Source organism: Trichechus manatus, unplaced genomic scaffold (assembly GCF_000243295.1).
Source record: "Trichechus manatus latirostris isolate Lorelei unplaced genomic scaffold, TriManLat1.0 scaffold00156, whole genome shotgun sequence".
NCBI classification, from domain to species: domain Eukaryota; kingdom Metazoa; phylum Chordata; class Mammalia; order Sirenia; family Trichechidae; genus Trichechus; species Trichechus manatus.
Window position 1 is genome coordinate 3,542,685 of NW_004444092.1, and position 8,833 is coordinate 3,551,517.

Genomic DNA, 8,833 nt, shown 5'->3' on the forward strand with positions numbered 1-8,833 from the left:
CTATTCAATCTGTATCCTGAGCAAATAATCCGAGAAGCTGGACTATATGAAGAATAACGGGGCATCAGGATTGGAGGAAGTCTCATTAACAACCTGCATTATGTACATGACACAACCTTGCTTGCTGAAAGTGAAGAGGATTTGAAGTACTTACTGATGAAGATAGTACTTACTGATGAAGATCAAAGACCGCAGCCTTCAGTATGGATGACATCTCAACATAAACAAAACAAAAATCCTCACGACTGGACCAATAAGCAACGTCATGATAAACAGGGAAAAGATTGAAGTTGTCAAGGATTTCATTTTATTTGGATGCACAATCAACGCCCATGGAAGCAGCAGTCAAGAAATCAAAAGACGCATTGCATTGGGCAAATCTGCTGCAAAAGACCTCTTCAAAGTGTTGAAAAGGCAAGATGTCACCTTGAAGACTAAGGTAAGCCTGCCCCAAGCCATGGTGTTTTTAATCTCCTCCTACGCATGTGAAAGCTGGACAATAAATAAAGAAGACCAAAGAAGAATTGATGCCTTTGAATTGTGGTGTTGGAGAAGAACATTGAATATACCATGGACTGCCAAAAGAATGAACAAATCTGTCTTGGAAGAAGTACAACTAGAATGCTCCTTAGAAGCAAGGATGGCGAGACTACGTCTCACATACTTTGGACATGTCAGGAGGGATCAGTCCCTGGAGAAGGAAATCATGCTTGGTAAAGTAGAGTGAGTGAAAAAGAGGAAGACCCTCAAAGAGATGGATTGACATGGTGGCTGCAACAATGGGTTTACACATAACAACGACTGTCAGGATGGTGCAGGACAGGGAAGTGTTTCATTCTGTTGTACATAGGGTCGCTATGAGTCGGAACCAATTTGATGGCACCTAACAACACTAATGTATATATAAACATGCATATATACACTCACTCCTCACTTATAGACATGGTTAGGTTCTAAAGACCAAGCAATTATCCAAAAATTGGCATTATGCAAAAACAGAGGATGACCACATCAGATCACAAAATGGAGGATGATGACATCATTACATAACTGCCAAACTCCATTGTTCCATAACTGCCAAACAACTGAGAATCGTGGCCCAGCCAAGTTTACACGTAACCTTAACCATCACAGCCAACAGTATTCTCAATTCCTACCTCAGCATTCATTACTGTCAGATGCATTTGTTACTACCAGAAGTATGTTATTAATGTGCAAAATAGTTAGTAGATTTTTTTACCATTGTCATAAGTGTGAAATGTCAGATAATGAGCTATCAATAGGTGAGAAGTAGTGGTGGCACAGTGGTTAAGAGCTACAGCTACTTACCAAAAGGTTGACAGTTCGAATCCACCACCTGCTCCTTGGAAACCCTATGGGGCAGTTCTACTCTGTCCTGTAGGGTCGCCATGAGTCAGAATCAACTCGACGGCAATGGGTTTGGTTTTACATATATATGGAGCCCTGGTGGTGCAGTGTTAAGTGCTAGGGCTGCTAACCAAAAGGTCGGCGGATCAAATCCACCAGCCGCTCCTTGGGAACCTAATGGGGCAGTTCTAGCTATAGCCCTCACTTTTAATATTTTTGTGCTTCTTTGACTCAGGATGGAGTTAGATAATCTTCTTTTACATTTTGTTTTATTAACTTTATAGTTTTATCTTGCACTCGTAGTCTTTAATTCATTTGGAGTCCACCTTTCCGTATGGTGTAGAGCGTTACATTATTTTTCTGTATGTAACAAAGCAGCTTAGCCAAAATCATCTATTACATATCTATTTTTCCCCACTGGTTTATGATGCTTCTGCAATCATATATCAGGTTCCATATGTACATAGATCCATTTATAAGTTCTCTGTTCATTCACACTGGTTTATTTGTACGTTCTTGCACTAATATCACATTGTTTTTATTATGAAGAGTTGTTGGTGTGTCTGAAAGTCTAAGATGAGTCACCCTACCTTGTTCTTCTTTTTTCAGAATTGTCCTAGCAACTTGAAGACTTCCACACATATTTTGTAATCAGTTGTTCAAATTGCTAAAAACATACTGTTAGAATTTTATTAACATTTTTAAGTCAGTATTGGGAGAAAACTGTTGTCATTCCATATATAAACATTTTATCTATTTACTCAGATTTGCTTTTACATTCTTACTAGAGTTTTAAAATTGCTCCATGAAATTTTATGCATTATATAATTTAGCTAGTTCCTAGGCACTGTAGTTTTGATTATCATAAATGGTATCTTTTTTCTATTAGTATTTTTTTAGCTAATTATTGCTGGTTGAAATTTTTAAACTGATTTTATTTTGGCAAACTTGCTGAACTCTGTCAATAGTTCTAATATTTTGCCTGCTAATCCCTTTGTGTTTTTTATCTAGCTATGAAAAATCTCAGTTTTGTTTGTTGCTGTTGAGAAGTTTGGTAATGGTAATAGCTAACAAAGAATGCTTACTATGTGCAAGGTAGTACTCTAAGCAATTTACATTTTACATCTATTAACTATTGATATGATAATGGGCTTGGTTTTACACATATATTCTTTTGTAGGTATAATTTACTCCCTTATGAAATATCATGGAATTTGTCTTTTTCTTTGATGTTCTTACACGTTAGTATATTGAACTTAGGTTTCTTTTTCATCTATTCTGTTTACCAGTCCATGAGTTGTTTTAACCCAAGGTTATATATTTCTTTAATTCTGAGAAATTCTTGTTCATTATTTCCTCAAATATTTCCTCTTCTCCATTTATTTATTTATTCCCTCTTCCCAAGACTCCTATAAACAGATGTTGATATTTATTTTTTTTAACTTCTATCCTCATATCTCTTACCTTTTCTTTTCTATTTTCCTGACTGCTGTTTTCTGGGAGAGTGCCTCCATTTGCAGTTCCAGGTCCCTAATTCAGTCTTCAGATACATAGAGTTCTTTATATCAACTCTCATATTTTTGTTTCATTCTGATGATGATTTGTTTCTGTTTCACGCTCTCAATGTTATTGTTGTTGTTTGCTAGTTGCCATAGAGTTGGCTCCAATTCATGGCGATCTTATATACAACAGAACAAAATGTTGCCTGGTCCTGCACCATCCTCAGGATCCGGTATGCTCGAGTCCATTGTTCAGGCCACTATGTATGTCGAGTGCCTTCTAACCTAGGAGGCTCATCAGCACAATATTCTGTTGTGAGCCAAAGGTTTTCATTGGCTAATTATCAGAAGTAAATCGCCAGACCTTTCTTCCTAGTCTGTCTTAGTCTGGAAGCTCTGCTTAAACCTGTCCACCATGAGTGACCAATGTTCCCAATAATCTCCCTTATTTCTTTGAGTATTTTTATTATGCTTTAAAATTTTTTTTTGTTGTTCTATCTGGTACATTAATTGTGCTTCATCTAGTATAAGCTTTCGCTGTGTCTACTTTTACAGTGCTTGCACTTCAAAACATTGCTTACTTGGCTGGTAATGGTTTTATGCTAAAGCAGCAAAAGGCTGGACCCTATCTAGTATCAGTCAGAGGGTATTTCGTGTTGGAGAGGTGATGTTCCTCAAAGAAGAATGCCTCTGATGTTCTAATTTGTCCTCTCTCATTCACTCTGCTTGCTCTGTGGTTAGGCAATTTGCTTTTGAAATCTCACTGTATCTTGGCCCTTGACAGTACTCTTTGTCAAGAGCAGCCTCTCTGAGTTTCATTCACCTAGCCTATGCGGTATTGAAAAGGGAAGGGAATAGGAAGGATGGAAAGTGTACCATTCAGCTAATTATCTGCTTACAAAGGAGGGAGGATGATGTCATTGGAAACCATTTATTCTCATGGAATTATATACCTGCAGAATGCAAATAAAATAACATTTTTTTTTTTTTTTTGGCATCCCTAAGGCTGGGTTAGGGGAGAGCCAGCATCTAGAGTTAAGTTAGCTCACTCTGTCAACAGGACTAGCCAATTACTTTCAGAGTACTTCTAACTGTATTCCAGTACTCATTTATAAAGTGTGTCTGAAAAAACATTATCTGCCCAGAAATACCATAAAATTGAATCTTTTGTTCAAAAAGCTTTAGCTCTACACTGATAAAAACCAAGCTAGTTGCTTTGAAGTCCATTCTGATTCATGGCAACCCCATGTGTGTCAGAATAGAACTGTGCTCCGTAGGGTTTTCAATGGTTGATTTTTGGGGAAGTAGATCACCAGGCCTTTATTCTGAGGCACCTCTGGGTAGACTTGAACCTCCAACCTTTTAGTTAGCAGCTGAGAGTGTTAACCATTTGCACCACCAGGGACTCCTCTACGTTGATAGAATAGGGCATTTCACAGACTTGAGGTGGCAGTTTTGTACCAAGGTAGGTAGCTTTTAGAAAGAACATGACCAGGGCAAGAAATCAGGCCTTGACAGGTTCGTGAACTTCAACTATATTTATTTACTGGCCTCCAGTCACCCTACAGAGAATTTTTCATTCATTCCCTTTTTCTTTCTTTTCCTCTCTCTCTCTCTGCATGTAAAACAGTCAGGAGCTGTTTGACCACAGCAATCCGAATCCTCACAGTGGGGCATGGATAAAAGCAGATTTGCAGCTGGAAGTTTGGTGGAAGGGCAGAGAGAAACATTTCTTTCCTCCATGGTCAGAGGATTGTGTCTAGACAAGAATGACTGATTGGACTCTGAAATTAAAATGTTGCAGTGCAATTTTTGCAACAACAAAAGGTGATTTGGAAAAGCGAAGCATTGTATGGTTCTTCTTTGCTCTTCTAATTGAAATGTCCTCTCTGATTTCTACCATTAACATGCTTCTCGCCAGAAGCAGGCTGGATAATTGAGTAAAAACAGCCAGATTAGTCACTCCAAATTACCTATAGTCTACAAAAGAAAAAAAATTACTAGAAATCTACAGTCAGTTTTTATTTTCTCCTAAAGTGAAAACGTGCAGGGAACAATTCAGAAAATGTTATTTTATTTGCATTCTGCAGTTATATAATTCCACGAGAATAAGTGGTTTCCAATGACATCATCCTCCCTCCTTTGTAAGTAGGTAATTAGCTGAATGGTACACTTTCCAAAAGAAGGATTTCACCAAATAAGGGGCTTTGTGAATGCAAATGTACAAAGTGGCACATATGCTGAATAAAAATAAAAAGATAAATTTACCCTGAAAAGAGAAAGAATATACCTAAGTAACTGCTTCTTAGGAATAATAATGTTATTCACCTACTTGAGATTTACTTGTTCAGATATTCCTGATTTATTCAACAAAGAAAAATGGTTTTCAACTCATGGTCCAAATAATGCATTTGAAATGGGGGTGGGGAGAGGCTGACAATCTTGGCTTCTGATAAGACCTCTGACTGGTATCATCCCTCACCCTCCATCTAGACTCTTCCACAGTCATGTATAACTCATAATGTGAGTTTCTCCAGACCTCAAAACTCACCGAATAGCAGGGACAGCTCCGGGAAGCAGAGAGCAAGCAGATCAAGGAATTATCTGTCAAGACAAACATTAGAGACTGTTTATGTCAATGGGGGCAATTAAAAAGAATCCACCACTTGATGAGTGGTTTGGCAAATAACAAAATATATTGATTTGTCCGTCCCCTTTGCCATCACATGTACCCAAGACTCCCCTTTCTTTGAAACACAGCCATACCCCAAATTTAATTGGCTCAGCTGCCCCATTCAGCTTTCATTCCATTGCATTTTTATTCAAATGCACCCTCATTTCTAAACTGTGATTGGTCCACTCACATTGCTTTCATTTCAGTTTTGCTCACAATCTCCTTAACTTCTGCAAACTGGAGGCTGTGCAGACAATGGATGGAAGGAGACAAGAAAGGAAGCAAGACGACCAATTCCAGAGGCTGTTGTAGTAACCCCAGAGAAGTGCAGGTGGATCAAACTAAGGCAGTGGAGAAATGTAGATGATTTCAGAGATTTGTAGAAGTGAATTTAATGGGACTTGGCTATTAAATGAAATGAGGATGAGGGAGAGAAAGGCGTAAAATATGTGTCCAGGTTTCTGGTATGGGCAAAGTAAATAGTATCACCAGTTGGGGGATCCTGAGAGGAAGAGGAGATTTGGAGAAATAAACATTAGGGAGGGAGCAAGATAAAGAGCTAGATGATAAAAGAGGGTCGCACCTTGATGCTAACTGGAGAATAATACTTGTCCAGATATCAGCAAGTAGGCAGGTAAGGAGGATCTTTGCAGCATCCCTCAAATCATTCCGCGTAGGTAGTCACCTGGAGTCCCCGGGTGGCACAAACAATTAAGTGCTGGCTACTAATTGAAAGGTTGGTAGTTCAAACCCACCCAGAGGCACGTTGGAAGAAAGACTCGGTGATCTGCTTCAGAAATAACACAGTCATTGAAAATCCTATAGAACGCAGTTCTACTCTGAAACACATGAGGTCAGCATGAGACGAACTGACTCAGTGGCAACAAGTTTTTGTTTTCCTTCATGTGGCCGCCTAGCCTGTTCATGAATGAGGACAGGCTCAGTCTGAAATGGACCATGGAGGAGAGCCACGGTCCAATGTTGCCGAAAATCCAGATCAAATCAGACCAGCTATAGGTGGGACACAAAGTTGCTGATGGTAAAACTATAGGTCTCTGTGAATCCTACCCTTATTAGAATATTGACAGTTGTAACATTCTTCATTCTTTAACTTCACATTCATTGCTGAGGTTCCTGAGAAAGGTAGCTCATCTCTATTCATTTGATGATGCCAAACTAATAGTGCTCCACTAAGCAAGAAACAAAAGAATCAAGTACAAGAAAGTTAAAGTAGATTTTGCATTAAAAGAATTTTTTTTATATCCTTTGAGGAAACTGAGAAATAAAGTTTCCTTTGCTGGAAGAGTGAGCAAAATATATATGGGATCTTAAATAATGTAAGCAGACTTAAAAGAGTTTTTATATTCATATCAGTGATATTGAAAGTCTTCCCCAAGAGAAAATAGTGCCTATAGGAATGACAGCTACATGCTCAAAGGAAGGAACTGTGTGCTTACTTGATGGTTTGCAATATATTCAATTACTGGGTAGATCAGAGACTCAAGGCCCTTAGCAGTGGAAAAGGATATTAGATCATCTACTTCTGACCCCAACCCAACAGGGCAGAATTCTTCTCTCTGGTATGTTCATAAGGACTCTGTTCAGTCTAGTTTTAAAGGTCTTAAGCTTGGAGGCTTTAATCACCTCCTTTAGAAGACTCTTCCCTACTATCATAGGAAGTATGTCCTTAAGGGAAATTCACTGATACTTAACCCATATTTTACTTGTTATAATTTCCTATTACCCTAATTAATACCTTACTCTGAGCCTTTCCTTGTGACTCATCCACCATGCAGCACCTCTTCCTCTGTGGTGTTTTCACCATTCAGATCCCTTGCATGTGGACAGTTATCCTGAGTCTCTAGTCAGCCTCAACAGTTAGGAAATGTTTAAGCCTGTAGTACTAATAAATCAGTTCAAGGTATAATTAGAGGCTTAACTCTGTGAAGAGTAGATGTAACCCATTTGTTAATAACATCACTTAGGTCTTTTGAAAACATTCTTGCCTAAAATAACTGAGTCAAATTAGCAACTAGCCTTAAAGAAAATGTCAAAATAATGGCCTTCTAGGACATTATGAGCCCAATTCCTTCACAGAAAATGCAGCTAAGAATGCTCTGTAGTTTCTGCTAGTCATTCCAGGAGAGAAATTCATGCATATCTTCTCTGAGGTTAATTAAATTTCAGATGTAATCAATATTTACCCATGTGCTGGATGCTTTCATTTAATCCCCACATTATACTCATTATGTAGATGGATACCCCAAGGCTAAGATAAGTTAAATAACATGCCCAACACCACACAGAAGAAAGTGACAGATTCAGGATATGCACCCAGTTCCTCTGACTCTAAATCCTGAGCTCTTGAAATGCCATTCACCTGACTGCAAGACAGTAAGATGTTTACTCAATGGGCTTGGGTCTCTCCACCATACCATGATGCCTCAGCAAAATGTCTGCTTTGTATTTTCTGTTGCTGAGCAAATAATCCAAGAAGCACAATTATATGAAGAAGAACATGATGTCAGGATTGGAGGAAGGCTCATTAACAACCTGCGACATACAGATGACACAACCTTGCTTGCTGAAAGTGAAGAGGACTTGACTTACTTACTGATGAAGATCAAAGACCACAGCCTTCAGTATGGATTACACCTCAACATAAAGAAAACAAAAATCCTCACAACTGGACCAATAAACAACATCATGATAAACAGGGAAAAGATTGAAGTTGTCAAGGATTTCATTTTACTTGTATCCGCAATCAATGCCCATGAAAGCAACAGTCAAGAAATCAAATTACCTATTGCACTGGGCACAATCTGCTGCAAAAGACCTCTTTAAAGTGTTAAAAAGCAAAGATGTCACCTTGAGGACTACAGTGCACCTGACCCAAGCAGTGATATTTTCAATCGCCTCATATGCCTGTGAAAGCTGGACAATGAATAAGGAAGACCAAAGAAGAATCGACACCACTGAATTATGGTGTTGGCGAAAAATATTGAATGTACCGCGAACTGCCAGAGGAACGGACAAATCTATCTTGGAAGAAGTACAGCCAGAATGCTTCTTGGAAGAGAGGATGGTGAGACTTCATCCTATGTACTTTGGAAATGTTATAAGGAGGGACCAGTTCTTGAAGAAGGACATCATACTTGGTAAAGTAGAAGGTCGTCAAAAAAGAGGAAGACCCTCAAGATGGATTGACACAGTGGCTGCAACCATGGGCTCAAACATAGCAACAATTGTGAGGATGGCACCGGACCAAGCAGTGTTTTGTTCTGTTGTATCT